The sequence below is a fragment of the Octopus bimaculoides genome, chromosome 16 (assembly GCF_001194135.2).
Source record: "Octopus bimaculoides isolate UCB-OBI-ISO-001 chromosome 16, ASM119413v2, whole genome shotgun sequence".
NCBI lineage: Eukaryota > Metazoa > Mollusca > Cephalopoda > Octopoda > Octopodidae > Octopus > Octopus bimaculoides.
The window spans coordinates 9967983-9975052 of record NC_068996.1 but is presented as its reverse complement, the minus strand read 5'-3'; the positions used below and the strand labels follow the sequence as shown (position 1 = coordinate 9975052).

Genomic DNA, 7070 nt, shown 5'->3' with positions numbered 1-7070 from the left:
ATATACACACACATATATACATATATATATATATATACACACACATATATACATATATATATATATATACACACACATATATACATATATATATATATATATATATATATACACACATATATACATATATATATATATACAGACATATATATACATATATATACATACATATACACCTACATATATATACGTATATACATACACACACACACACACACACACACACACACACACATATATATGCATATATTTTCACATACATATATATACACACACACATTTATTTGTGTGTGTCTTTGTGTTTATCTCCTACGCTGTCGCTTGACAACCTATGTCACTATGTTTTATGTCCTCGTAAACTAGCGGTTCGGCAAAACAGACCGACAGAAAAAAGGTATTAGGGTTACAAGGAATGCGTCCTGGGCTCGATTTCTTCGACTAAAACCCTTTAATATGGTGTTCCAGCATGGCCACAGTGAAATGGCCGAAACGTGTAAAAGAGTATAAACATATATTTCTCTCTCTCTCTGTAAGTATATATATATATATATGTACACACATACATACTAGTGATGCAAACAGAGAAATAGAATTCAAAACATCAGTATAAATGATTTTAATAGGCAGTGATTAGTGACTTAAGGTGCGAAAGTTTGATAAGTGCCAATACTCGAAGCTGTCGGCTCTTGAGTCACAACTTGTACCGATTAATTGCGTGTGTATGTGTGTGTGATCGTTTAATGTCCGCCTTCCATGCTGACATAGGTTGGACAATTCGAGCGGGTTTGAAGAGGCAGGTGTCCTTGTCAAACTCCAATGTTTACTTTGGTACGGGTTCTACGACTGGATGCCCGTCCGAACGCAAGACATTTTTTACAGAGTGTACTGTATTGTTCTAGGTGTTGAGAAGCTAAAGTATGATAGAATGGTGGGAACAGGTGTTTTACGTAGAGAAAATACGTGGCGTCCTTGCATTGTATAAGGGTGGATGGAATTAACTGAAAAGAGAGATAAAGATGGTGTTGATGAAGAGCGAAAAGGTGTCCTCAAAATGCAGAAAGGTGAGTTTATGAGAATACAAACAGGATCAGGAATTATGGAGGGAGAAGTAAGCCCTCAAGAGAGTGATAGATGGTTGGCGTGTTTAAAATGAGGTGTGGCAATCATGAGATATAGCTCAGGGGAAAGGAAGAGATAACTATTGGTACAAAAGGATGATCTGTGGTAAATAAACCCAGAAGGAACATGTTGAAAATAAAGGATGGGTATGAAAATGAAGGAGTTCCAAGGAGAGAAATAACTGATAGCATTAAAAAAGGGATGAAATTTGTGCATATCTGCTCTCATATAATTGCATCAGCTATATGTAAAGACATTCGAGCGAGATCGTTGCCAGTGCCGCTGAACTTGCTCTTGTGCAGGTGGCACGTAAAATACATCATTTTGAGCGTGGCCGTTGCCAGTACTGCCTGACTAGCCCTCATGCAGGTGACATGTAAAAGCACCCACTACACTCTCCGAGTGGTTGGCGTTAGGAAGGGCATCCAGCTGTAGAAACTGCCAAATCAGATTGGAGCCTGGTGTAGCCATCTGGTTTCACCAGTCCTCAGTCAAATTGTCCAACCCATGCTAGCATGGAAAGTGGACGTTAAACGACAATGATGATGACATGGTGCCATAGTAGGGATGGAGGGGAAAGTAGTAGGAGGACAAGAGGAGGGAATGGTTTCAGCAGGAGAGACTGGAGGTGTGTGTGTGAGGGAGACCTAATTGTGTGTATAGACGTAAATACAATTATACATACATACATAATCATCATTTAACATCTATTTTCCATGCCAGCATGGATTAAATGGTTTGATGGAGCTGGCAAGCCAAAGGATTGCGCCAAGTTCTGATGTATGCTTGAGCAAGGTTTCTATGGTTGGGATCCTTCCTAATGCTAGCCACTTTACAGAATGTGCTGAGTGCTTCCTACTTGGCACCAGCACCAGTGAGGTTGCCAAGTAACTTGCAAGACAAGGTGTAATATTGAGGGAGGTGCTTTATGCCAGGTGATAGGAGGTTAAAGTATGATAGAGAGATGGGAACAGCTGCCTTGCTTTAGTGAAGATACATGGCTACCCTTGAAAACAGAAGATAAAGGTGGAAGGTGAAGGCATGTCAGGGTGTACCCTCAAGTTACAGGAAGGGGAATATATGAGGAGACAGAGAATTGGTCAGAATGAGTGGGTACGTTGACAAAAGTGCTGAAGAAGAGTGGGAGATGAGCAGAGACGGGGATGCAGTGGTTGGTGAACATAGGTAAAAGCGTGGTCAATTGTGATATATATATATGAGTTCTTGAAACTTGGTTATTTTCCCTAAAACTATATATTTTATATATATTTTATCTATAAAGCTCAATTTAATTTTAATTTTTTATAAATTGATTTTAATTGAGTTTTTACTTGTAATTTTGTATTTTGTCCCTAATATTATTATAATTATATATATATAGGTATACATACACACCTTTCTATGTGTATGTATATATTTCTTTATTGCCCACAAGGGGCTAAACATAGAGGGTGACAAACAAGGACAGACAAAGGGCTTAAGTTGATTACGTTGACCCCAGTGTGTAACTGGTTCTTATAAAATCGACCCCGAAAGGATGAAAGGCAAAGTTGACCTCGGCGGAATTTGAACTCAGAATGAAACGACAGACGAAATACCACTAAGCATTTTGCCCAGCAATCACTAGGTCACAAGCCATCTCCATGATGCTTGCTACTGTCACCTATTCACTTCAACAGTATCACATTTAACAATTACATGTACCTGACAATTTGTTAGTTGGTGATGACTGCACAATTTGTAATTTTGTATTATGTATTTGGTTTCCATCCACCACTTTATTGAAACCTGCATAAGATTGTGTAATTAAATATATTGTAAACAATCTCTCATGTTTTGTTTTCTTTTCTACAAATGCTCTCACATACACACACTCACTGACTGTGTGGTTGAGAAGTTTGCTTCCCAATCACATTGTTTTGGGTTCAGTCTCATTATGTGGCACCTTGGGAAGTGTCTTCTGCAAAAGCCCTGGGCTGACCTAAGCCGTATATATATATATATATATATATTGGTTGAGTCAGTGCACAGGGCCTTCAGGCAAGTTATGACTGAAGATTGATGAGATTTGCACATCTATATATATATATACATATATATGTTTCTTGTCATAGGGCATGGTGGTGGAAAGAAGGGAAGCCAAGATAAAAGAGGTAAAAGAAGAAACAAAGAGAAACATGAAAAGGGAAAAAGCAAGTAAGAAGAAGTAAAACTCAGAGTAGCAAAAAACTGGCAACCAAAATAAAATATATTATTGATCTCTACTATGGTATTGAGTACTTGTGCAATTAAGGAGATACCATCTCTCCAAAGTGCTTCGCTGCATGTCTAGTAATGGTCATTCGATACATTGACTGAACAGATGGTGTGAACATCAATGTTGACCTACTAACTCACCTCCAATTCACAGAAGACACTGAATTCATTGCTGAAACCATAGGTCAGCTTCAGACTCTGCTGATAGACCTGGACACCAATAGCTCACCTGTAGAACTTCAAATGAATTGCATGAAAACAAAATACACGTTGTCTGAAAACATAGCAAAAGGTTGAATAGAGGTGGGAAGCAATGAAATTGAAGGGGTAAAGGAGTACATCTGCTAAGGGCACACCCTAAAAGAAGGATGCTTAAATCTCAAGGAGAATAAGGCAGGATGAAGAGTGTTTACTTCAATAACGGATGTTCTCAAAGAAAAGCAGAACAAGACCATACATGCCAGACTCTTCGGTAGCACTGTCCTACCTGTGCAATGATATGCATGTGAGATGTAGGCCACTACGAACTGGGGGAAAAACATCAGTTGGCTATGACACAAAAAGCCAACGGAAGATCCATACTTGGAATGTAATTATGAGAACATAGTCAATTTGAAAAGGAGCAGAGTGATTGATGTGATTGCAAAATAACAGAAGCACAATTATTGCTGAATAGGATATATTGCAAGGTTCACTGACAATGGGTGGACCTGTGCTGTTGCTGAGTGGTGTCCAAGAGAATGTCTCCATAACGATGAGAAGACAATTTAGGTAGATGTTAAGGTTATCTCTACAGAATTTCGACAAAAATTTTAGCTGGCACTGATTTTGTTATGACATTTCATATCCGAGATGTCAGATGTAAACAAACAATGAGATTGAAGATGAAAAAAAAATGGGTAAGGGATGCATATGCCATATTTCAGGAGTTTTTGTTCCTTTATTGACACCCATCAAACCCATTAATTACCCATGAACTCATTGCTTAAATAGCCATTACATATAGCAAAATGACATTACTGGGTATGCCAATTTACATATTAAACACACATTCCTGAAAGCTGGTATGTAAATATTAATGACTTGTAAGTAGATAGTATTTCGTTATACAACCAAAATACGCTACAAAGTATATTAAACATTTTCAAAAGTCAATACGGTGTACTGCTGTGTAAGCAGTGCATTTAAATCAAGTGTTAAGGTCATCCCCACAGATTTTCTATAGAAATTATAGCCAGCACTAATTTTTTGGGGGAAGATTGAAGAGAATGGTGCAATCAAGAAAGATTTGGAAGCACATTGTAACCAGCGATGTATAACATTTAATTGTCTGAGTGATACACTGGTTGATGTGGTGACAGAGAGGGATTGATAATGGAGATACTGTATGCGGATAACCTTGTTCTGATGAGTGAGACAATGGAAGGATTGAGGGAGAAGTTTTGGAAATGGAAGGAGGCGTTTGAAAGCAAGGGTTTAAAGGTAAACTTTGGGAAGACAAAGGTGATGGTGAGTGACGTGGAAGGAGAAGTGTTAGTGAGTAAGGTGGATCCATGTGGTGTATGTGGGAGAAGGGTAATGGCAAATGTGGTGTGTATGAGATGTGAGAAATGGATTCATGGTAGATGTACAAAAATGAAGGAGTTTGTTTGTAGAAGATGTGAGAAAAGAGCTGGAGGGCTGGTGGAAACGGTGAGAGGGTTTTGTTATTTGGGAGATAGGTTGGATGTAAAGCAGCTGTGACAGCAAGTGCGAGACTTGACTGGGTGAAGTCCAGGGAATGTGGAGCATTTTTATATGGGAAACGGTTCTCATTAAGATGAAAGGAAGCATCTATAAGAGTTGTGTGAGAGCTGCAATGCTGTATGGGAGTGAGACATGATTTCTGAGGGAGAGAGAGAGATGGTAATTTTGAGAACCAGGCTCCAATCTGATTTGGCAAAGTTTCTACAGCTGGATGCCCTTCCTAACGCTAACCACTCCGAGAGTGTAGTGAGTGCTTTTACGTGCCACTGGCACAGGAGCCAGTCAGGTGGTACTGGCAATGGCCATGCTCAAAATGGTGTATTTTACGTGCCACCTGCACAGGAGCCAGCCCAGCAGCACTGGCAACGATCACGCTCGGATTGTACTCTTAGCGCTCCACTGATATATATATATGTATATCTACACACACACACACACACATTTATGTACATGATGGCATGTCCAAGAGACATATATGTACAAATATATATATATATATAGTGGTATCAAACAATGACTGTGAGTGTTCACCACATTTGGTGGTTAAATATTCTTTATTTTTGGATTAACAAAACTATCAATAGTTGAATAAGATACCTACAATTCTTCAAGCAGCTCACTTAAAAGCACTAGTAATTGTCTCCATTTTGGTATTCTCATCAAATGAAGATGATTACCAACATTTGTAAGTGGATTGCTTGAAGAATTGTGGATATTATTTTATCGCTTAACACATGAAACCCTTGGTAGCTTTGTTAAGTCAGACAGAATATAAATATATATGTATATATGTGTGTACATATGTATATATATGTGTGTACATGCATACACACACACGTGTATGTATGTGTATATATATATATAAATAAAATGACAACTAAGAAAAAATGGAGTGAGCAAATCATTTTACTACTTAAGTTTACAATTATTTCATTTTAGTTCAATGCAATCAATCTTGCAACATTATGTAACAATTCATGCTACTATTTGATTACTTTCCATGTGCTCTTTAGGGCAACTTTAATACTATACTAGACTACCCATGACCTGTTGAGTCACCGGGCAATTCTGAGTTTCCCAGCAACGGAGTTTTATTTTGTTGGGGTTTTTTTCCCTTTTCCAGGTTATTTTGCATGCTTTCAACGAATGTGGCATCGAAATCACATGTAAACAGCTCCTTTCCCCAGAAAAGGAAATATTTGGTTGCTATTTCTTGCATGCCCTGCTATCATGTAACAGATATTTCTGGTCCTTTATTGCAAATAGCTGTTACATGGTAGTAAGGCATGCTAGAAATAGCAGCCACATATGTTGATTGCACTCAGAAAAAAACCTATGGAAAAATGCTATTTCACACTGATGTTACAAACTTGTCTTTTATGAAGTATTTGCCATATTTTTAAAGTCATTTTCCCTTGAAAATATTTTTTAAATATGTCAAAAAAAATTTTGTAATGGTATTCACTTGAAAATAATTGAAAAAACATTAAAATATTATCTGTTTAAAGAAAGCTAAAATATAAATACTGTACAAACAACTTACGTTTTTGAAATCACATTCACATACAAATATTTCTAAATGATTAAAATATTGTGTTTAACCCTTTCGTTACTAACCCGGCCGTAGCCGGCCGAGCGTACCCGTTGTTATTTAAATGTATATTTGAACCCAAATCTCGTTAATACATTCGTTAAAACACCTGATTTCACTTTGCAAACAGTTGAGTTATTGTCTCCGACATTGTTTGGCGTGATATTTGAACTCAGTGAATTTTGGAAGATTTTTTTCCACATTTTTTGCGGCGCTGATTTTTTTCAACTTTGAAGATGGAGAGGAGTTTCATGCTATCAAGCATTGATTCCGAATTTGAAGGTTTTTCAACAGAAGATATGGAGATATCGAAGAAAAGAATGAATGAGCTAAAAAAGCACGTGGTGAACGATAATGA

At 37.6% G+C, this 7070-nt stretch overlaps 1 protein-coding gene across 2 annotated transcripts in view; it reads left to right on the top strand.

The window, feature by feature from the left end:
- The window catches only part of LOC106875952 (protein NipSnap), a 52668-nt gene that overhangs the window by 774 nt on the left and 44824 nt on the right, over positions 1–7070 (top strand). The window lies entirely within an intron of this gene.